The 24,369-nt window shown below is 43.7% G+C and overlaps 1 protein-coding gene across 2 annotated transcripts in view; it reads right to left on the bottom strand.

Annotated features, from left to right (window-relative positions):
* KIAA1217 (KIAA1217 ortholog) overlaps nt 1-22,244 on the bottom strand; it is a 769,974-nt gene extending 747,730 nt beyond the window's left edge. Inside the window, exon 1 of one of the 2 annotated variants that reach the window (XM_067030413.1) lies at nt 21,930-22,244. The gene's annotated coding sequence lies outside the window, so the exon portion shown is untranslated. The remainder of the gene's footprint in view (nt 1-21,929) is intronic. The other variant, XM_067030414.1, reaches the window with a different exon arrangement.
* Nucleotides 22,245-24,369: the final 2,125 nt, after the last annotated feature.

The following is a 24,369-nucleotide window of genomic DNA, read 5'->3' as shown; positions in this document are numbered from 1 at the left end:
ATCCCTATTTCTACTCTCATTGTATATATCTTCTTTGCTCTGACTTAAAATCTACTAGGAACAATGTAACGATAAAGAAATCAGCCTCTCTAGCCATTCCACTCCCAAGTGGACTTTGATTCTAGGACTCTAACCTTAATTGGCACATTTCCAGCAATCTGTAATTATTCAATAGGTTGGGGTGATCATAAGGTAACCTGTATTATCATGCTTGAGAGCATGGGCACAACTTACTGTACCTCATTTCACTTAGTTATCAGTGGACAAAATTCTTACCTCCTCATGTGGTTGTGGAGCGTAACTTACCATAATTCATGTAAGGAGTTTGGCACATGGCCTGGACCATAGTAAGTGCTCAATAAAAATCAGCTCTTATTGGCTATTGTGTCCTCCTGTGAGCTTAATTTAGAACAAACATTTGTATATGCATAATTCAAACTACTTCATTTTAAAATTCACTAGCACAGGGGTAACCAAGTATTTCTTAATACCAAGAAGCATTTTAAGTTCACCAACCTAGAGGTGAAAATAAGGTGAAGAAGTAAAGATAACGAGTGCAGAGAACTCTTCCAAAAAGTCAGGTGGTGAAGAGAAGGTGCAAACTAGGCGTGAGGCTTTAGTATTGAAGGAGAATTTAACTGTATATATTGAATTAATGCCTTAATTTATAATCTAAAATTTTTACATATTGCATTGATTTAGCACAAGGGATGCTTAGCACAAAAGGATGATGAGTTTACCTATTTAGAACTACTACAAAATGTGTGCATAAGAATTCAATATCAAAGGGATTCAATGATCCAAAACTAAGCCTTATACTGTAAATCAGAGTTTTGTTTCAGATGGATTTAAAGAAAGGTATTGCTCATTTATTTCATAAGGAGAAGGTTTCCAAATGCCCTGAGCAAATTTTGTTTCATTTTGTGTGCACAGTCTATTATGTTCCTATATTTTAATGACATATCCTCATCTAATGGAAATATGAGCATGTTTCCTATATACAGCATTAGTCAGAATGCTTCCATAAAAGCTATTTAAGGCATAAAAAGAACAATAATGTCTTTCAAAATTGAAACATACATTTATATCCTTTGTGTCACAGTTTCTGCTTTCTCATCACTGTTAAGGCAAAAATACAACAATTAACTTGCAAATTGGGGCAAAGTGTTCCCCTTTAAAACAAAACCCTTTCTTTTTTAAAGATCATGACTTTCAGAGGTCATTTTGGCAGACTGGGTAATGACATGTATCTTTTTTTTTTTTTTTTTTTTTCGCGGTACGCGGGCCTCTCACTGTTGTGGCCTCTCCCGTTGCGGAGCACAGGCTCCGGACGCGCAGGCTCAGCGGCCACGGCTCACGGGCCCAGCCGCTCCGCGGCACGTGGGATCTTCCCGGACCGGGGCACGAACCCGCGTCCCCTGCATCGGCAGGCGGATTCTCAACCACTGCGCCACCAGGGAAGCCCGACATTATCTTTTAAATGAAGTGTTGTAAAAGTTAAAGTGTCATATAAGCTTTCCCTTTTTCTTTCACAGGCAAGTTTAATTGCTAAAATTTGGGTAATGTGACTACTTCCTTTAGAATCAGTTCTACCTTATTTTTAAGAAGATAATATTTATAGATGAGACAAAGTGAATATATATGTTTTGACACTGAAATTCCCAAAGTTACATGTTAGTCATATGCTTAATGCTCATTTTAAATCTCTCTGGTATATACCTGAAACTTCACATTGTGAGTCACAAAATACTAAAGGTAAACTCTTACAAGCTACACTGAAGAGACTCTAAAATTGATACAGCTTTTACCATTCGGTCACATAATACTCAATAGTAAAGAGGAAGTAAGATAAAAAAGGAATCTCCTTGTTAAGAAATCATCAATGTTTTTTAAAAAATAAAATTTTAAAAGCTTCTGAGCCACAGCATTTAAAAAATGAACAAAATTAGAATCTAAGGCTTATATTTTTCAAGTGAACATTTTGAAACAGTGGTTAATTATTCTGGAAATAGAGCCAATTTTAAAAAACAGATCCTTTAATAGTAATTATATCAAGAAATTTGGGGACCTATAGGAGGGAGATCAAGATAGCGGAGTAAGACGACATGGAGCTCACCTCCCCGGACCAAAAGAAAGAGAAAATAGGAATAGCAGGCTCAATAAAATAAATTATTTAGGACATAATAGGGACAAAATCTGGTCACAGTACTTTCATCCAATTTAGTTACTCTTTCACTCACTTCACTGACAACAAATTTGGGGCTAGCCACCAAAGGGATAAAGTGAAGTCTCTCTCCTCCACCATCAAAAGGGAGAGACGGTCATGCAAATAGCAGCTGTAATACAATAAAATAAGTGTTATAATCAAAGTGGGTACCTAGTGCTAGGGGAGCATAGGGGGAAAAAAAGGTAGCTTGGGGTAAGAGGAACCACCCAAGCCTGAATTGACAGGTCTTTGCAACTCATCGCATATGGAGGTGAAGTTAAAGAAGAAATCGAAGAAAAGTTTAGATAGCTGACTGAGACAATCTCTTGAGTGAGGAAATATAGAAAGGGGAGCAGATCTGGAGGGCTGATGATTTCAGACGGGTGCGGATTAAGTGTGAGGTGCCTGTGAAACAGCTGGGTGGGGTACCTAACAATCAGCATAGATACAAGTCTGCATTTAGAAGGGAGTTCTGAGCTGAACCGATTTGAGAGTAGGTTTGAAGTCAAGGATATAAATAAAATTGCCTAGAGGTACCAAGAAATAGGAGATCATGAAGCATTAATTTTGCTGGGGAATAGAGTAAACTAAATTGGCTAATCTTTAGAACGCCTTCAAGTCCAGAATCACATCACATATTCCAGTGTGAATTAAAGCTAAACTGTATTAGAGATACTAAAGAGTTTTTAGTGGGTGTCTTGTGAAAGAATAACTACTACTGATAACAAGAATAATGATAATAATATCAGCATGCAAATCAATACAGGTTCCTAGACGCAGAAATTAGGCAGAACCTTAAAAATGGAACTCCATAGGGAATTCCCTGGCACTCCAGAGGTTAAGACTCAGCGCTTTCACTGCAGCCCCTGGTCGGGGACTAAGATCCCAGCAAGCTGTGCCGTGCAGCCAAAAAAGAAAAAAAAAAATAGAAAAAAGAAAAAAAAAAGGGACTACATTAGAGCAAAACTTCCATATTAACTGAAAACATGATTTGCACAATGGTCACTACTATTGACACCGTCATCCCTATGAGGCTGGTAAACATGCAAAGGACTTAAAATGTTTGCTGACTGATGCATTTTTAGAGAAGAACAGTATTTAGACCTACGTCTGTTCAATGATAGTCTGCCTGGGCAGGCGTCAGACTGATCTGTTGCAAGTACAAAAACAAAATCTCAAATGACAAAATAACACTGAAACCATTAGTGACTGTAAACTGAAAACAATAGCTCTTGATATGGGCCTTGAGGTCTTAGAAATGGAGAAATAATGCAAAGAGCCAAATGAACACAGGTTTACAGACCAGAACATGTGCTAGATGGGCTTGCAAGAGCCACCCTGGGTACCTGAGCAGGTAAATGCAACGCAAAGTAGGAGAGCTTCAAACTGTTCAAACATTCAGTGATGCTCTAGCAACTTCCTCCCTGCCCTCCTAACTCCTGCTACCTCAGTTAATCCATGACACACCCCTCCCTTGCTATTTTCCAAACGCTTAGTTCATGGTTAGAAACCTTGGCTTTACTTGGCCCCCTCTCCACTCAATTTATAGACATTCCTACTGACCCCCTGGTGTTAACTTTGGCTGTTCCCCACCTTCATCCTCTGAGATCACATACAGAACCAAATATCTGGCTACTACACTCCACCCTAACCACTTCATCCTCTTTGCTGCTTTTGGCGGAACATAAGCAATTCTATACTCTTAAGAGGCAATTAAAGATTGAACTAATAGGTGACGTGCAAATCTTCTAAAAACACTTGATTGAGAGCAAAAGAAATAAGGCATGCTGGCTGAGTTCATTCCTGCATTATTTAATTAAATGGTGTTTACAACTATTAATAATTAGATAACAGTTACCTGTGCAACTTTATCAAATTTTTAAAAGTAGAAATCATGGCAGGATAACATTTTATCTCTCCCAGTAAACAAAGAAGTTCAAAGGCCCTATGAAAATAAAATTCAACTGCTTCTGACATTTGCAATGAATATTAATTTCGCTTAAATTATTTGTTAAAAGCTTCGAAGACAAATGTCTTCGAAATAATGTCCTTGCAATAATGTAGGTTCAAAATAGATACCTGGTAAATTGTAGTTAAGTAATAACACAATCATTTTAAATGTATCCGTTAATATTCAATTCCACATCCATCTCCAAACTCTTGGGTACCAAGGTCACCGCACAACTGTGCAGTGACTTAAAGAGTTTGCCAGTGTGTCCATTGACTGGGCCCATATTGGTGGCTACAGCCCCAAAAGGTCAAGAGAACAAAGGGACTAGGGGTTGTAGAGAGGAATGTTTATGTTCCTCTCCCCACATTCCTCCCTCAAACTAGAGAGAAGCAAACTTCTGTCATCGTTTCCTCTTCACCCTCTGTGCCAGATATTGTTGTGATACCCTGTATACTTACTTCACCCTGGAGCTTCGGAGGAGTCTAGAAACTACCTTTCTCCCTTGCCTGCAGGGTCCCTCTGAGAGTCTATCACTGAGAGGGCCTCCGATGAGATTTGGAAGGGGAAAGTTTTGGGTTTGGGTTTTGCCCTTTTTTTGGAGCAAAGTTTATTGCAGGGCCATGCAAGGAGACGAGGTGGTTCGTGCTCTAATAAAAGCCCCCGAGCTCCCTAAACTGTTTCCACAAAGCATTTTTAAAAGCCAGGTGAGGGAGGGGGGTCGCAAGGTATGTGATCAGCTCGAGTTGTTTTTTTTTTTTTTTTTTTGATGGTGGCTGCAGGCAGACAGCAGAAGGGAGGAATGCCCTGTAGAACGGCACCCTTCTGAGACTTCTGCTTCCGGATTTCCTAAGAGTGGTCGCCGTGTGCTTGGCTCTCCCATCTTGCCGTGGCTGCGTAAGTCTCGAGTTCTTGGAGTTAAACTTCTTCCCACTGAAACACTTTAATTAGTTTCTGTTTTCCCTCACTCGCTCTTTCCCAAAAGAGGGGAGTAGTTGGTTTGATCTGCTGAAGTTTGCCATTAACTGGGCAATGGCTTACTAGCGGGCAGGGTTACTTCATCTTTCACTTCCTGGGATGGGACCCAGAGGGCTGTCCTTTGTTTCTTGTTCCCTTCTGTTAAACACATCTGAGCAGGTCCCCAAACCTTCTGTGTTCGTTTCTTTGGGCTGCTGTAACAAAAATCACAGACGGAGTGCCTTAGAGCAGCGCAACTCTATTATCTTAAGAGCTCTGTTGGCCAGAAGTCTCACTGGGTCAAAATCAAACTGTCAGCAGGGCTGCAATCCTTCTGGAGGGGAAAATCAATTTCCTTGCCTTTTCCAACTTCTGTAGACTGTCCACTTTCCTTGGTGCGTGGCCCTACGTCACTTCAACCTCTGCTTCTGTCGTCACATCTCCTTCTGTGACCCTCTTGCCTCACTCATATGAAGACCATCATGATTATATTGTGTCCACCCGGAGAATAATACCCAAGATAATAATAAAACCCAAGATAATCTCCCCATCTCAAGATCCTTAACACAATCAAAGCCACAAAGTCCCTTTTGCCCTGTAAGTTAAAATATTCACAGTTTTAGGGAATTAGGCTGTAGACAGTTTTGGGGGTGAGGTGGCCACTATTCCACTTACGACACTTTCTTTCTGGAAGCACCCTGCCAGCCTCATCCATATTCATGCAAGTGGTCTTGGAGTCTGTCTGAAGAGCTGGTCCCTCTCTCCCTCTGCAAGCACACCTGAGCTTGTGGGGTCCAATTCTAATAAAGAGTAGGAGTTAAAAGTCCCACTTTGGATAAGCCTAAAGCATATATTCTAATACAGATTTCACAAACCTCTGCATTGAGGACTCTACAGACAAGCAAAATCACTATTTATATCTTCCATCAGGCTAGCAATCTTGCTTGGCTGGTTTGCTTTATTGATCAGAACCTTTGAGAATGAGGGTAGATGGTGACTCGGTCCCCTAGACTCATTATTCCCACTCCATAGACATTTGATGAACTACCTGACGGTTTTTTTGTAACAGACTTTGCACTGTATATATCCTGCAATTCGAATTTTATACAACAAATTTTTCAAAATCAAGGCACACCTGCGTAAATCTATATTTGAGTAAAAGTTCAATGTAACTTGAATCATCTGCAAAATGTAAAGAGTTTTTCAGAAATACCCTCACCAATTGAGTTATCTGTAGTGGGGTGGATGGACCTAGAGACCGTCATGCAAAGTGAAGTAAGTCAGAAAGAGAAAAACAAATACCGTATGCTAACACATATATATGGAATCTAAAAAATTTTTAAAAGTCATTCTGAAGAACCTAAGGGCAGGACAGGAATAAAGATGCAGACATAGAGAATGGACTTGAGGACACGGGGAGGGGGAAGGGTTAGCTGGGATGAAGTGAGAGAGTAACATGGACATATATACACTACCAAACGTAGGGTGGATAGCTAGTGGGAAGCAGCCGCATAGCACCAGGAGATCAGCTCGGTGCTTTGTGTCCACCTAGAAGGGTGGGATAAGGAGGGTGGGAGGGAGACACAAGAGGGAGGAGATTTGGGGATATATGTATATGTATAGCTGATTCACTTTGTTATACAGCAGGAACTAACACACCATTGTAAAGCAATTATACTACAATAAAGATGTTAAAAACTATATACCCTCACCACTTGACACTAAAATACAGTAAAATCATAGCACCCAATATTTTACAACTTCATATCAGCACAGAATGAAAAGGCTTGTGAATGCTCATCAAGGAAGCTACTCTACTCATTCACTTTGGATTAACAAGCATACACCGTACTGTTCACACCGCCGATTTCTTCAGCCAATACAATCCTCATTAGCTATAAATAAAGCCGTCTTCATCACATTCATAATTGAATATTTAAATCAATATCAGATGCAGAAATGTCCTTGGTGACAGCACAGCAACTGTGTTTAAAGAGCATAATACCTGCCAGTGCAGGAGCTTCATAATCTTTTTAACTGAGAATAGCATTATTTGATTAGAACACATCAAAGGATTAATGGAAATTTTAAAATCGTATGATGGCAAAGCTAGAAATTACACTGGCCTGAATTATAATGCAGCTCAGGGAGTCTCTGGCCTAGAAAAATGCCACCTGCATAAGGTGACAGAAAGCCTCATCCCCCTCCTGCCGCTTCATTTTTTTAGTCCTTCAGCCATCCATTCGTTCACTCACGTTCATTCATACCTTCATTCACTCTTTCTGCATCTATCATGTACCCAACACTGGGGATATGAAAATAAACAACACACGGACCCTGCCTTCAATTTGCTCACTCTCTACCAGAGAAGAAAAACATTCAATTCACTCTTTGCACAATATAAAAAGAGCTATAACAGAGGTCACAAGAAGCAAGAGGAGGGGTCAGGAATTCTGCCCAGAGAGCTCCCAGCAAGAGGCAGCATAGCCTCATATCACCATGTGCTAAACAGAGATACGACAGCACTTGAGGCAGAATAAGGACTATCTAGTAATAAGGGCTAGAGAGACATAATAAGTTTCACAGAAGAGGTAATATTTGAGACCTGCTTTGAAGAATAGGTAAGCACATGTCCATCAGGAAAGAAGAAAGGGCATTTCAGGTGGAAGGAACTTTCTTTTTCTCCATGAATTTTCACCCACTACTGGTGGGTGAGGCAGCATCTGGTCAAAACACCTGGAGAACAAGTCATGAACACCTTAACCCAAAACTCTGCACTTCTCAATACATCTGTTTCCAGAATAACCCGTCTCCCTTGGAGGGGATCCACATGACCCTCCTTCTCTAGTCTAAACACACCCAACTTCCTCTTGGAATTCCCACCAATGCCTTAAAGGTCACATCTGCAAGTCCTGTCGATTCTAACTCCAAACCAAATCTCTAGTCTGTCCGTGTCTCCTCACCCATCTCACCTCTGCAGAGTCACACCTGGATGCTCCACCTTGACCCCACTTAATCTCTCCAAAAGTAGCACGTCATCTTCGTAATACACAAATCTTTGTGAGTTGCTCCCCTCCTGAAAACTGTTCACACTGCACTTGGAATAAATCCACACTCCTTGCCAGCCCCCAGGCCTCTGTGATGAAGCCCCACCCAACTCTTCCACCTCGGTTCTCACTGTCTTCTCACTCAGGGCTCCAACCAGAGCTGCCATCTTTGAAGCCCCCAAACAAGCTCTCTCCTACCCCAAGGTCTCTGTATATCAGGCATCCTCTACCTGAAACCTGCTTCCCCTCATTTTTACTTGACCAGAAACTCCTTATCCTTAAGAGCGCAGCTTGAGGGATAGTGCTGACCAGTGGAAAGAGCACCCAAAAGGGAGGTGGGCAGGTCTGCCTTGTGTACTGGCCCTGATGTCTCAGGCTACGTGAGAAGGAAGTCATCCCGTGTTTCTGGGCCTGAGTGTCCACTAGAAAATTAGGGGAGGGGACCAAATGCGTGCTCATGTTTCTCCCATCCCCATCCTTCTTTTTCTACTGTTCAACACAATCTTGTTGCCCTCTTACTCCCTTCCTTCTCCCCATGACCAGCCTAAAACCATGTTTTCTTCCCTCACTCTACTCCATTTCCCTCTCATCTCCACTTTGAGTTTCATAGAAGTAAAGAGCTAAAATGGAAAGAGCAGAAGTAACGAGTGATAGCACAACAGACATGGAAAAAGTGCTTCACAAAATCCAATACCATTTTATGATAAAAACACTCAACAACCAGGAAGGGAAACGGAACTTCCTCAACCTGATCAAAGGCACCTTCGAAAAACTCACAGTTAACATTATACTTGATGGTGAAAGACTGAATACTTTCCCCCTAAGATCAAGGACAAGACAGGGATGCCTACTCTCATCCCTTCAATTTAACCTTGAACTACAGGTTCTCTAGACAAAGCAAATAGGAGGGAAGCAAGCAAGCATCTAGATTGAAAAGGAAGAAATACTAAAGAATAATTTTTAAAAATATGTGCAACACTTATACCCTTAAAATTATAAAACATTGTTGAAAATATTAAGGAAGACCTCAATAAATAGACAGCCATGGCATGTTCATGTATCAGAGAATTAATATTGTTAAGATGGCATTACTCTCTAAATTGATTGAAAGATTTAACACAATCCCTACCAAAATCCCAGCTGGATTTTTTTAGCAGAATTTGACAAATATATCCTAAAATTAATATGGAAATTTAAGGGAGCCGGATAGCCAAAACAATCTCAAAAAATAAGAATCAAACTGGAGGACTCACACTTTCCAATTTAAAAACTTACTACAAAGCCACAGTAGTCAAGGCAATGCAGTACTGCCGTAAGAATAGACATTTAGATAGATCAATGTAATAAAATTGAGAGTCAAGAAATAAATCCCACATTATAGTCAATTAATTTTAGCAAGGGTGCCAAGATAATTCAACCCTTTTCAACAAATGATGCTGGAACAATTGAATATCCACATACAAAAGAATAAAATTGGACACCTTCCTCACACTATGCACAAAAATTAACTCAAAATGGATTAGACCTAAATTAAGCGAGAGCTAAAATTACAAAACATTTAGAAGAAAACATAGGAATAAATCTTAATGAATTTGAATTTGTTGCACAAGTGATGAAAGAAAAAACAGATAAATTATACTTCCTCAAAATGTCAAAACTTCTGTGCTGCAAACTAAACCATCAGAAAAGCGGGGCTTCCCTGGTGGCGCAGTGGTTGAGAGTCCGCCTGCCAATGCAGGAGACACGGGTTCGTGCCCCGGTCTGGGAAGATCCCACATGCCGCGGAGCGGCTGGGCCCGTGAGCCATGGCCGCTGAGCCTGTGCGTCCGGAGCCTGTGCTCCGCAACGGGAGAGGCCACAACAGTGAGAGGCCCGCATACCGCAAAAATAAACAAATAAAAATTATTTAAAAAAAAAAAAAAGAAAAGCGAAAAGATAACCCACACAAAGGGAGAAAATATTTGCAAATCATATATCTGACAAGGGACTCGTATTTAGACAACTTACAAACCAATAAATAACAAATGACTTTATTTAAAAATTGACAATGTATCTGCATAGACATTTATTTCTCCCAAGAATATATATAAATGCTCAATAAGCACATGAAAAGATGCTCAACATCATTACTCAATAAGGAAATGTAAAATCAAAACCATGATGAGATACCACTTCACATCATTAGGATGACTATAATCAAAAAAAGAGACAAGTGTTAATGAGGATGTGGAGAAAATAGAACCCTCATATACTGCTGGTAGGAATGTAAGATGATGCAGCCCCTTTGAAAACCAGTTTGGCAGTTCTGCAAAATGTTAAACATAAGAGTTATCATATCACACAATAACTCCACTCCTAGATATCTACTCAAGAGAAATTAAAACATATATACATATAAAGACTTGTGTGTGACTTTTCATAACAGTATTACTCATGTTAGCCAAAAACAGGAAACAACCCAGATATCCATCAACTGATGAATGGACAAATAAAATGTGGTATATCCATACAATGCACCAATAAATGAAGTACTGATACATGCTACAACATGGATGAGCCTTGAAAACATTATGCTAAATGAAAGAAGCCACTCACAAAGGCTATACATTGTATGACTCCATTTAAATGAAATGTCCAGAATAGGTAAATCCATAGAGACAGAAAGTAGGTTAGTGGTTTCCAGGGGCTGGAAGGTAGAGAGGGAATGGTGATTGTCTGGTAAAGGTACGGGAGTTTCTTTTAGGGGAGATGGAAATGTTCTAAAATTAGAATGTGACGACTGCTGCACAATCCTATGAATACACCAAAAAAAGCTGAACTGTATACTTTAAATGGGTGTATTTTAAAATACATTAAATTTTATATCAATAAAACTGTTTTTTTAAAAAGGAAGGAAGAAAAAAGATGCCCTGAGACCAAGCTTCTCCTTAGTCATCACTGAGATCACCATTCGCAGTGTCCTCACCTCCTCCCACCCCAAGCCCCAGAGCCCTCATTCTTCCAACAGAGACCCAAGCTTGGCTCCTATGGTGAAATGCTCAGGATAACCTCACTCAGTCCGGGCTTTTCCTTTGAAATGTATGTATTTATATACATACATATATGTATGTGTATAATTTATATCACACAATTTATGTTATATACAGAAATTTAAAATTATAAATTTCAAAGTTCTAAAGTTCAAATTTCCAAAGGCATACCCTGATCATCTATTCCAGGGGTCAGCACACCCAGAGGCACCATCTAACCCTCAGCTTGTGTTTTGTTTTTTTGTACTGCCCTTTAGTTAAGGATAGTTTTTACATTTTCAAATGGTTGTTTAACAACAAAAAAGAATACGTGACAAAAACCAAGCATGGATTGCAAAGTCTAAAATATTTATTTACTATCTGGGCCTCTGTAGAACAGATTTGCTGACTCCAGGATGTATACATTTTTTTCTACTAGTCACAGAGTTAAAAAGGAGAGGGTTGTTTATGGTTTCCTTTGCTGTGCAAAAGCTTTTAAGTTTAATTAGGTCCCATTCACTTATTTTTGTTTTTATTTTAATTACTCTAGGAGGTGGGTCATAAAAGATCTTGCTGTGATTTATGTCACAGAGTGTTTTTCCTATGTTTTCCTCTAAGAGTTTATAGTGTCTGGTCTTACTTTAAGTCTTTAATCCATTTTGAGTTTGTTTTTGTGTATGATGTTAGGGAGTGTTCTAATTTCATTCTTTTACATGTAGTTGTCCAGTTTTCCCAGCACCATTTATTGAAGAGGATGTCTTATCTCCATTTTACACTCTTGCCTCTTTTGTCATAGATTAGGTGACCATAGGTGTGTGGGCTTATCTCTAGCCTTTCTATCCAGCACCACTGATCAATATTTCTGTTTGTTTTTTGTTTTCTTTTTTTTTTTGCATTACGTGGGCGTCTCACTGTTGTGGCCTCTCCCATTGCGGAGCACAGGCTCCAGACACGCAGGCTCAGTGGCCATGGCTCATGGGCCCAGCCGCTCCGCGGCATGTGGGATCCTCCCAGACCGGGGCACAAACCTGTGTCCCCTGCATCAGCAGGCGGACTCTCAACCACTGCACCACCAGGGAAGCCCTATATTTCTGGTTTTGCACCAGTACCATACTGTCTTGATTACTGTAGCTTTGTAGTATAGTCTGAAGTCGGAGAGCCTCATTCCTCCAGCTCCATTTTAATGGAATATTACTCAGCCATAAAAAGAAATGAAATTGGGTCATTTGTAGAGATGTAAATGGACCTAGAGTCTATCATATAGAGTGAAGTAAGTCAGAAAGAGAAAAACAAATATCATATATTAACGCATATATGTGGAATCCAGAAAAATGGTACAGATGAACCTATTTGCAGGGCAGGAATAGAAAGGCAGATGTAGAGAATGGATGTGTGGACATGCGGGGGAAGGGGAGGGTGGGATGAATTGGGAGATTAGATTTGACATAAATACTCTACCATGTGTAAAATAGATAGCTAGTGGGAACCTTCTGTATAGCACAGGGAGCTCAGCTCGGTGCTCTGTGAAGACCTAGATGGGTGGGATGGAGGGGGAGGGAGGTCCAAGAGGGAGGGGATATACATATAGATGATTCACTTCACTGTACAGCAGAAACTAACACAACATTGTACAGCAATTATACTCCAATAAAAAATAAATAATTAAATAAAAATAAAATAAAAAATTTTTAAAAAGGAGAGAGATGGGGATGTGTAGGACAAAAGACAAGAGGAAAACCCGTATCTTTTCTTTTACACCATTGTTTGCAATAAGAAGAGTAGAATACAGACGACAGCTTGTACAGATTTCATTAGAGTCAATTGTTAAATTTTGAAGGGTTCTGAGAGCCAGTTGACGTCATGCTGAAATAAGCTATGACAGAAATATTTACAACACAGGCGTCAACAAATGCAACAAATCAGAGCTTTTTGCTTCTCCAGGGAGCCAGCACACCTCTAAATGAAAACCTTCTGAAAATGTTCTCACCTCTCTACTTTTCAGAAATCAGAGGGTAGGGAAGAAGCTTTGAATCTGCTTTTGGGTCTACAGGGAATGCGTTCATGCAACACCATGGAACAAAGCTAGAAATGGATAGGGAAGTACTCAGGGCAATGTATGAGGTCCTCCAAAGAAAAGATACCTCAGAATCTCATAGTGACTGTCTCTCATCTCCCCTCTCCCTGTCGCTACTGTGCTGCGACCCCCATTCTCTGCATGAGTGACCAGGACAGTCTCCACTCCCAGGTCTCCGGAGACTGTTGTGAGGGGAAGGGCCAGCTATCTGCCCGGACTGTAGGTAAAACCAGCTCCTGGCATTAACCAAGGCAATGGATTGCCAAGAGAGTAGAGGTTAAATGTTCTCACCACAGAAAAGAAATGGCAAATATGTGACACGATGGAGGCGTTAGCTAATCTTATGGTGATAATCATTTTTCAATAGATGTGTATTAATGGACTGTCAATAGAGTAGAGCTTAAATGTTCTCACCACCAAAAAAAAAGAAAAAAGGCAATTATGTGATGTGATGGAGGTGTTAACTAATGCTATGGTGGTAATCATTTGTCAATATATAAGTGTATCAAATCAACGTATTGTTCACCTTCAATGTACACAATGTTATACGTCAATTATCTCAATAAAGCGGGGGTGGGGGGGGAGGCAACAAAGAAGACTTCCTGACCACCACTAGAGGCAGCACGGGTCACACTCTGTGTAAAGGTGTTTGAGAGACCTGAATGCTGGGGTTTAACCACAGAATGAGGCCAAAAGGAAGGAGAGGCGATGAAGATTGTAGGAAGGAGAGAAGGAGGACAAAGTAGGAAGGAAAGGATCGTTGTCTTGTTACTTCTACAAAGGGGGAGCCAGATGCCAGCATCCAATATTAGGGATCTGGTGAGCAAAGGACCAGGAGTGTTTGAGAAAAGTGGGATCAGGACCCTCAGCAAGTTTCCAGCAAGCTAAGCACCCTTCTGTGCAGAACAGGGCCACAGCACAGGCCTCAGGGTGGGAGACTAGGAGAGCATCTTCTTATTCCTTCCAAAACCATGAGTGACACTGATGGGTGCATACAGCAACACTGAGATTTGCCTTGTATGCGTCTTAATTCTCAAGGATGTCTACATACTTAATGTTGATTATATAGTTTTATTTATGCTTTATTAATTTAACATGAGTTTATAAATTGATTTTTTTTAATTGGTAAATACAGGTGATCCAACATTATCTATTTAATAGAATAACTATATATATTTATTATATATATAATATATAGTACATATAATTATATACCGTAATTATATACTATAATACATATATTATAGCATATGTATATTATACTATGTATTTTACATATAATATATATACTACATCTTATATGTATATATAATATATATAATCTCTTGGTTTGTTGAATATACCAATAAAAAGTCAAGGAAGAGATTACTTACAAATTGCCAGCCTAGATCTTTTGGCTGTAACACGATGGAAATTAGAATTTTATTAACTAGAAATTAATACTCATTTTCTCATATGAAGAAACAAACTATAGTATCATTTTTTTAATGCTCAGCAATGAATTAAATAGGCTTTTCCCAAGGCAGCTGGGAACCTAAATTCCACATGTAACATTGTTTCTAGGAGGAAATAATTTCCAAACAACCTACTTATTAAAAACATTTAGAACAAAGTGTGTTTGTAAACCAGGCACCAAAAAATTGTGTACACAGTTGTTTGGAAAGCCAAAAGTCACCCCCTCTTTCCTTTCAGTGTTATGACACTTTGGGTTTCTATCCTAGAGTCCCCAACACACACACACAGTCTCTTGAAAAGTTACTCTGGCTGCTTGTCTCACAGTTATAAGAAAATGGATTTCTCATGGCTCTACTTCAAGGTTTTTGGCCCCATTTTTGCTGCTTTGGTAACTTTTCCTCGCTCCAGAAAAGCTACTCTAAAGTAATGCAAATTGGACAAGGTCACAGAGCATGCTAAGAACGGATCTTGGTAACCCGCAAGTACTAAACCCAAGGCGCTCCTTCTATTTCTAGAGCAAAACATGGGCACGACATAACATTATTTTTCTGTTAAGGCAAAACCATTATGAACACTCAGGATTGCAAATACTATCTGTTGAGTAAACTCGTAAAGTGTGACTGCCCTGAGCTAGTAGGAATTATGAGCTATAGGGTTTAGTATGGTAATTTTGTAGAAATATAATAGTGTACCCAACTTTAACACACAGGCACAATATCTGCTCACAATGTCCTGGCAGAACCGTAAAAAACATCCTATCAGCTCAGCCAACAGTGCATTTAAACAGGCACAGCCTATTCTTAAGCTGTGCTTTTATAATTAAGGAGTGGTATTTAGGCAATTCTAAGCCCTGGGGATAGCTTTACTGGGGTCCATTTTAATTAATTATTATTTTTTTCATGTAGTACCTCATTGGTTAATTGATACGGCCTCATAACTCTTCCTCAGCTAGAATTCGTTGGGTCAGGAGGCAACCAATGAGAAGAGTCATGTTAAGACAAGCAAGAAGCGAACCCAGCACTAAGAGACAAGAAAAGTAGTTAAAACCCAACCTCGGCGGCCAACTGGTGACCTATACAGTCTCTCTCTGTCCCTTCTCACGTTCCTGCTCTCGGTCCTGACTTCATCAGATGACTCCATTAAGAAATAACGTTCCAGAAACAGCTCTGTTGTCCAGCTTGGCCCTGACCTCCACTTTGGGGGCCCAGGATACTACTCTCCCTAGCCCCCAATGCCACTGCCGTTTAAGAGCCACAGTGTCATCCCTCAGGGGAAGAAGATGCCCGCCCCACTCCAGAAGGGACTGCATGGAGATCGGGGTAGACTGTGGTGCTCTCACCCCGAAGATGGAGCTGACAGCAGCCGCCTTCCAGAAGCACCAGGCCAGAAGGTATGTCACGGAAAGAATTGTGCCGTATCTTAGAGAGTTAACAGCATTTATTTCCTAATTATTTCCAGCAGCACATATAAACAACCACTGGGGCTCCTTCAAGGTCATTTCTAAAAATAACAGCTAAAGATCCTGGGAGAGCAGGGCTTCTGACCACAGTCGGGGTTAAAGGAGGGACAAAAAGTCCAGGAGAACAGAGATGACAACATAACAATCACGTCTGACACTAATTAAGCATGTACCACGTGCCAGGCACTGTGATTAGAACTCAATATCAATTTTAATTTAATCTTAACAAGACCCTACGCTACAGGCACTATTTTCTCCCCAATTTATTTACCTGACAGATATTTACTGAACACCTACTATGTGCCACACATTGTTCCAGGCCCTAGGAATACAGAAGTGAACAAAGCAGATAAAATCTTTACCTTCATGGAGCTTGCCTTCTAGCGGGGGAAACACAAGACAGAAGCAGGTAGAATTTATGGTCATAATAGTCACAAGAGCTAAAAGGAAATTAGTGTAGAAAAGGGGGATAAAACCTTAGAGGGGGGCTTCCCTGGTGGCGCAGTGGTTGGGAGTCTGCCTGCCGATGCAGGAGACACGGGTTCGTGCCCTGGTCCGGGAGGATCCCACATGCCGCGGAGCGACTGGGCCCGTGAGCCGTGGCCGCTGAGCCTGCGCGTCCGGAGCCTGTGCTCCGCGGCGGGAGAGGCCACAACAGTGAGAGGCCCGCATACCACAAAAAAAAAAAAAAAAAACCTTAGAGGGGTGTCACCTCAAATAAGGTAGCCAAGAGAGGCCTCAGTGAGAAGAGGAATTTGAGAAAAGAGGGAGGGAAGGAGTGAGTCAAGCAGGTGACTGGGAAAGAACATTCCAGAAAAAGGGTACAGCAAGTTCAAAGGTGCTTAGAAGAGAGCATATGTGGTGTGTTGCAGGAACAGGAAGGTGGTCAGTGTGATAGAAGTACAGTTATGGGGGGGCGGGGAGCACAAGAAGCCAGAGAGTTAGAAGGGGCCAGACAGTACAGAGCCTTACTCATTTAATGTACTGGAAGGACTTTTTCTTTTCCTCAGAGAAGAGATGGGAAGTCATGGGAAAACGGAAGCAGAGGAGTAGTGTGACGTGACTCATGTGCTCATAGTACGGCTCTGGCTGTGTGTGGAACCTAGACTTTGAGGCGGGGCCAAGATGAAAGCCAAGAGAGAAGCTAGGAGGCCACTGCAGTAACCCAGCCGGGAAATGGTGGAGGCCCAGTCCAGGCTGGTGGCCAGGGAGACGGTGAGAACTGGTCACATTTGGAATGTATCATGAAGGCACAGCTACAGGATTTGCAAATGAATTTGATGCTGGCTGTAAAGAAGAGGCGTGAAGGATGGCTCCAAGGCTTTTGGCCCAAGCCACCAGAAAAATGGAGCTGCCCCTTGCCGAAAGGAGTAAGTGGGAGAAGCAGGTCTGGGAAAGGGGCACACCAGGGGCTCATCCATCGCAAAGGGAGCAGTATTTTAGATTTAGAATCTCTAGAAGGATATGGCTCTCATATTAAGAATTCCAATTCTACCTAAGTGGGGCCTCCTTCACTCACTCATTACTATACTCACCCCCTCATTCATTCATTCCTTTGTTCAGCAAATGTTTACTGAGGGTCCACTGGGTGCCCAACGGTGTGCTACGTCTCAGACATGCAGTCAGCAAGAAACAGTCCACTCTTTTTCTTATAAAACTTATAGTCTAAGGGGGAAACAATAAACAAATAATTATGCAAATACATCGATACCCATATGTAAGTAATTACCTATAAACAGAACAAAAGTCTAGTAATAAATAAAAAGTAACTTGCCCAGGGGCTTCCCTGGTGGCGCAGTGGTTAAGAATCCGCCTGCCAATGCAGGGGACACGGGTTCGAGCCCCGGTCCGGGAAGATCCCACATGCCGCGGAGCAACTAGGCCCATGGGCCACAAGTACTGAGCCTGCGCTCTAGAGCCCGTGAGCCACAACTGCTGAGCCCGCGAGCCACAACTACTGAAGCCTGCGCGCCTAGAGCCGGTGTTCCACAAGAGAAGCCACCGCAATGAGAAGCCTGCCCACCGCAACGAAGAGCAGCCCCCGCTCACCGCAACTAGAGAAAGCCTGTGCACAGCAATGAAGACCCAGTGCAGCCAAAAGTAATTAATTAATTTTTTTTAAAAAAAAGTAACTTGCCCATGTAGCTGGGGAGAGACAGGGTTGGAAGATAAACACAAGTTGTCTCCCGCCAGAGCCCACATGCAATAATCCAGCTGGGAAATAATGGAAGTTCAGTCTAGGCTGGTGGCATGGGATCACCCTCCAGCCAGAAGCGTTCGGTGGCGACAGAACACAAGCAGCTAAGAAGAATCACACTCAATTCCTGAAGTCCTTACCGTACAGTATCACTGTCACAGAACCCTGTCTGGAGCGGAGTTCCCTCATCTTTAAAATGATCTATACAGAGACCAGATGATCTCTAAAGCCCCTTCCAGCTCCGAAACTATGATTCTGGGATGCACGTTTGTGTCAAAATGTAGGAAACGAGATACGGCGAGCACCCAGTGGAAACTTATTACACAGCTCTACCGAGGCGCATGCCCGCGTGGGGGGCTGGGAGACACCGAACCCTGAGCAATTCCCTTGCCGCTCGGTCCTGTGAAAGCCAGCAGGAACAGTGAGAGCTGGGCGCTGGCACGTGGGGTTCCTCTCAGAGATGGAGCCAGGAGGAGAGTGGGACCTGCAGAGAATAAGAGGAAGGGGGAAATCCAAGGACAGCAGCAGATCTATTCATTTGCCCCTGTGTTTAGGTGCCTTGAGGGCGTGCTTTCCTTTCAAGCCTAGAATGGACGATATGTGGGACTCTTTTGTCTTTTGAATGGGATCCTGGGAAATTCAGAACCTTTACCGTTTTAGCTCCTCATTTTCTCATCTGCAAAAATGGGGCTAGATAATTTCCAAGCTCAGTAATCTATGACCCCACACTCCTCTCAGCATTTCTGTACCCTGACTACATTTCTAAAATAAAGGTTCTGCCCTCTAGAACATTCTCCTTGTTCACCTGAAAGATTCCTTCAGACAGTCATTTGATCTAACAGCATGATTATGGTAATAATCCAAATTAAACAACCACAACAGAAGAAACTCTGCAGTGTTCGGTTAAAGAATCCCAAACTTTAGCTACTTTTTTAGTATTTACTTACATTTACTTCTAAACATAATTTTAATCACCATGCATTGTCCACGATCACAATACTCTTTCTAGAATTCTGATAACGTCCTAAAACATCTACAAAATACCTAATAATGGAAAATACGGATTTTTTTCTATTCGTTAACTACAAACTGCTCGTCAGTGTTGGTATACTAAATTAATGACATCAACTACAGAATACAATGCCCCAAATAAAATAGTACTCTACATTGACATATTCTGATTTTAAATGCCTAATTAAATCATTCATGTAAAATAATCTTATTTTGTAAGTAGAAAAAATGAGGTTTACAAAAATTTTAGAATGGCTCCAAATCACATTTCACTAAGAAGGTTCTAAATCCGGGATTACTGCCTGTAAACTCATGACTCAAATCACTGAATTATTATTACCATTAATAAATACTGACTTTTTTAAAGTAAGTAGTAGGTCTGTTGTACATGTAAAAGAATATATGACGCTGGTAAATACAATAAAATTAAATTAATGGGAAAGAAAGTCTTTATCACTCATCTTGGAACCTGAGTGCACCGTGAGTTACCTGACAGTCTGTTACCACCTTCTACCTGAGCGCAACAGTAACCTCGGTTCAAATCATTAAACCAAGGACAGTCTTGCACATATATGCTTAATCTTCATCGGTAAAATCTATGTATAAATATTTTAATCAAGTTTAAATTAAATATGGTTAAAGCACAGGGGCAGAAATGAAGTAACAAAATATTATGAGATGTTTGAAGGAATGATCTGGGTAATTCTAAAGTATTTTTTCACCAACCTGTCCCACTATCCTAGACACATCCAAGTCACCATATTATCAACATATTCACATGAGCATGGCATTATGAACTCCATGGTAAATTAACAGAGACCCTGCTATAAAAAAGTTATAATCTAAATATCCAAAGAGATGTGTGTGTATTTCATAGAAAGAGAAACTGAGTTGAGTGATGCTGATTTCCATTGTGTGAAAATGGGAAACAAAACCTGTTTGTTAAAGAATATATACTTTCAAATGTTTATGAACCCTAGCTTCTTTTCTTTCTTGCCCTCTCCAGCTCTATTTCTTCTCCTTCCAAGTCACTGTTTCTTCTTTACATGTTCCCCCAATAATACTTTCCACTATGAATAATTCATCCATTCATCCATCCATTTAATGGACCTTATTGATGACCTATTATGTGCCTGGCAAAGGGTTGTCCTCTGGCCATCAAAGATGAATAACAGTGGCCCTGACTTCAGGGAAGTCGAAATCTAGCAGACGTTGGACCCCATGGTTAAGGAGCTGGAAGTGAGTCATTATGAAAATCAGATATCACCTGCCCTTACCTGTAGAACTTGTATTTTTTCCATCTTCTTTCGAGACCACATCTCTTACAGACTGTAAGCTCCCTGAGTACTGGGACCATACATCAATCACTTCTATTACCGCAGCTTCTAACACAATGCCTGGCACATAGTGGGTCTCATACATTATTTTGCATTAATAAACGAAGGAATCTGAGTAAATGAAATTGGGTAAACACTATGCATCATGAATGACTTCCAAAAACTGGAATTTAATTAACTATCTCCCTCTCCCCACAAAGTGAACTCTTGGTACCAGAAGCTGAGTGGGATTCTGGTTTCTTAAGCACAGACGGTCCTAGTCTGGAGAATGATGCCTTCGTTGCCTTCCCAGAATAATCGCATCCCATTACACATAAAATTCCCTGAGAACCTTCCCCAGTTGAGAAGAGGGTGGGCAATGTGCCCGCACCGCCCTCCTCTGCCCCCCTCAGGGCTCTGCTCCAGGGAGGAGCGCCGCTTCCACGAACTTTTTTCCCCATTCGAAGTTTAGTCAGTTAAAGAATAAAAGCTCCTTCGGGAGGCCGGTTAGAGAAGACAAGAGCTGAACGTACCCCGAAAACAAGTGAACAGAACACCGAGGGTGTCTTTTGAGTACACCGGGTCTCCCCGGGCCTCGTGGCTGCTGGGAACAGCCTGACGACTGCGGCGACGCGCGGAGGGCAGGCGGGGTGGGGGGGCAGCTGCGAGGCCCGAGCGCTCTCGCCCTCGGAGAAGCCGCCTCATTACAATTAGCCACCGAGGCTCCAAAAGCGCCCAACAGCTGCTGTAGGGACCCGGAGCGTCACACCCGGCTTCTCCCTGGATCGCTGTCTCCCCCGTCGAGGCTGGAGCATCTCAGAAGACCCCAACTTCCCACTCCGAGCCCCTGGATCCGGACTCCCGGGCGCCCCGGCGTCCCGAGCCTTCAGCGTCGCTGCCTGGGGCCGGGTTCTGCCTCCTCCTGCCCTCGTCTTCCAGCATCCGGCAGCGATGCCCCCGCGCAGCCCCGAGTGAGAAGCCACGCCATCTCCTAGGCGCACCCGTTTCCAACCTCTGCGAAGCCCCTGGCTCGCCACTCCAGGGGAGCACGCCAAGGTCACCAGCGTAGGTGTGACAACCAACTTCCACCTTCACTCTCTCCAAATCCCTCCGTTTCCGAGATCTCCAGGGCCAGGTTCCTTTTGCGTCCCTCCCCGCAGCTGGGGGTCTCCTCCTCTGGCACCCCCTCGCCCCATAGGGATCCCACCCTGCCTTGGCCCTCCGGGTCCTTGCCCCTCCGGTGACGCTCACCTTATCTCCCGGGCGAGGCTCCCCTGTAAGTCCGCTATCCTCAGCGAGCTAGGATAGGAGATAAACCTCCCACTCGCTCCAGGGAGCGGCGGGGAAAGCGACGCAAACTTCTGCTGCACTTACTTCGGGCCGAGGCTGCCGCCCCCTCGCCTCTCCTCGCTCTCCCACAGGCAGCTGCTCCACGGCGGTGACCTGGAGCTGGCGCGCTCGCATTCCCCGTACCAGCGCCGCCGCGAAATGCGCAGGGCTGGAGGGTCTCTCCCGGGCGAGCGCGCCCGGAGCCGGAGTCCCGGGGCCGAGGTCCGGCCGCCGCGCCGGGCGGCGAGCTGACCGGCGGCCGCCCCCAGCCGCTCGGGGAGGCTGCGCACGGCGCCGCGCGCACGACTCCTCGGCTGGGTCGTTTCTGTCCGAGTTGCAGTTTCAGTGCCTGCCAGGACTGCAGCACCCTCTCCGTCCTCCCCCGGAAACGACTTTCAATTCACCTGGCGACTCGCGAGGCTCCCCCGCGGGCTGGCAGCGCGACAGCGGGTGCAGAGGAGAGGGCGGAGCGCAGGAGCGGCGGCCGCCCCAGTGCGCCTCCAGCCTCCAGGGCGAGGAGCGCGCGGCCCTCTCCAGCCGCTCTCCTTGGGACTGCAGTCCTGACGTCACCCCCCCCCTCCGCCCGGCGGAGGAGCAGCGCAGAGGGTGGGGTGCGCGGAGCGAGGACGCGGGAGTGTGAGCGCGTGTGTGTGCCCGCGCACGTGTGCCTCGCCAGCCCGGAGCCGGTCGGAACCGCAGCTGGATCCTGTGACGAGCCAGAAACCGAGCTCCCTGCAAACAGGAGCCGAAAGGCGGCCGTGAGCAGCCGGGGGCGCTCGCTTCCAGGTTGGGGAGGCGATACTACGGACGCCGAGTTTGGATGCGACCGAAGGAACTGGAATAACGCGAAAGGGGCGTTGGGAGAGAGGGAGTTGGGCATCGTCTTTCCCCAAAGTTGGAGGATGCACGAGACACATTTAAAAAGCTGCGCTAGAGGTTTGGGAGGAGGAGGGGAGTAGACCGTGAGGGAAGGTTGATTTTCACGCCCCTGTAGGAAGGAGGTGGAATGGGGAGCTCTCAGAATCCTCCGGGCCCCCACTGCCGCCGCAGGGTCCTAGAAGAGAGCCCGCTTTGGTGCGCCAAGGGCGCCTCTCTCCTCCTCGGAGCACACCTCCAGCCCGCTGCCGCTGTGCACTGAGAAGTTGCTGCCCAGAGATCAAAGGGGCCGGGCCTTCTCCACTTAATTCCCCGCCCCGCGTGACCCTCGGGGAGTTTCTGCCAGAAGCTGGGCCAAAGCACCCGGAACCAGAGAAAGGGGTCAGGCCAAGGCCGGGCTCCGGATGCCCCATACCCTGCCCTTGGGTGTTGGGTCTGAAGCCACGGTGGCTAGAACACCGAGCCGAGTTCCTCGAGATCATCGGGGTGAGTCTTTGCCACCCTCCAAGAACTTACTCTCGAAGGGGGCCTGAGTAGCCACCTAACTTCGCTCGTTTTCTCACGGTATCCGGGTCCAAAATGGAAGAGTTTCTGCGGAGGCGCCAAATGAAGGGTCTTTAAGAGGTTCTAGAATAGCTAAAGATTGTCCCTGGAGCGTTCGTACTCAGCAGCGACCCAGCCATCTCATAGCTCAGAGAGCGCGGCTCGTGCGCCCAGGGCGCTCTGTACTGTGCGTCGGTGCCCAGCCTGGGGCCGCCCGTAGCCTCGGGGAGGGAGGAAAATGTGTAGGAGCTCCTGCCCGGGCCGGATCCGCTATCAGCAGCGAGGCGTCAGACACGCATTGCAGTGACCAAGAGAGCAGCCAGCAATTTTGCTCCGGTCTAGTGGCAGTGGTTTTTAACAGCAAGCCTCTACCTTCCTGAATCCAGAACACTGTTTGATCGCCGAGATGCCTCGTTCATGAAAATATTTGTTTAAAATGGAAAAGGTGAGGGTAGGAAGCGAGAAGTGTAAACAGAATGGGTGAAAAAGATCCCCGGTCCACAAACCCACTTTTAACTTCATCTTCTCAAAGTTACTAAGACCTGGTTGAAGCAGCTGAAAGTTTCACTGCAATCTTGACTCTCAAAGGAAGTTGAACAAAATAGACGGAAGTGTGGAATCTTGGTCTACTGCCTTATGGTTAATAATCTTTGGAATTCCCACATTTGAAAATTAGAATTCTAGCTAATTAGGCAATGTTATGGATACCCTTAACTACGGGTTGGAGTTAACAAATAAATAGAATAATTAAAATAGGTAAAGATACAGCATGTTCCTAATTAGAACACAGAACAAGGGAATTTCAGAGAAGGACGTCGGGTACCAGCCTCCAAGTCCTCTTGCAACCGACCTATTTTTTAATATATAAATTTAAAAACACCCTGTCATCATGAAGTAATTACATAACCAAGTCCTAGTGATGCATGTTTCAGAAACAGCAATT

The sequence above is a fragment of the Kogia breviceps genome, chromosome 3, assembly GCF_026419965.1.
Source record: "Kogia breviceps isolate mKogBre1 chromosome 3, mKogBre1 haplotype 1, whole genome shotgun sequence".
Taxonomy (NCBI): domain Eukaryota; kingdom Metazoa; phylum Chordata; class Mammalia; order Artiodactyla; family Physeteridae; genus Kogia; species Kogia breviceps.
The sequence above is the reverse complement of the archived record's forward strand: the minus strand, read 5'-3'. Positions and strand labels throughout refer to the sequence as shown.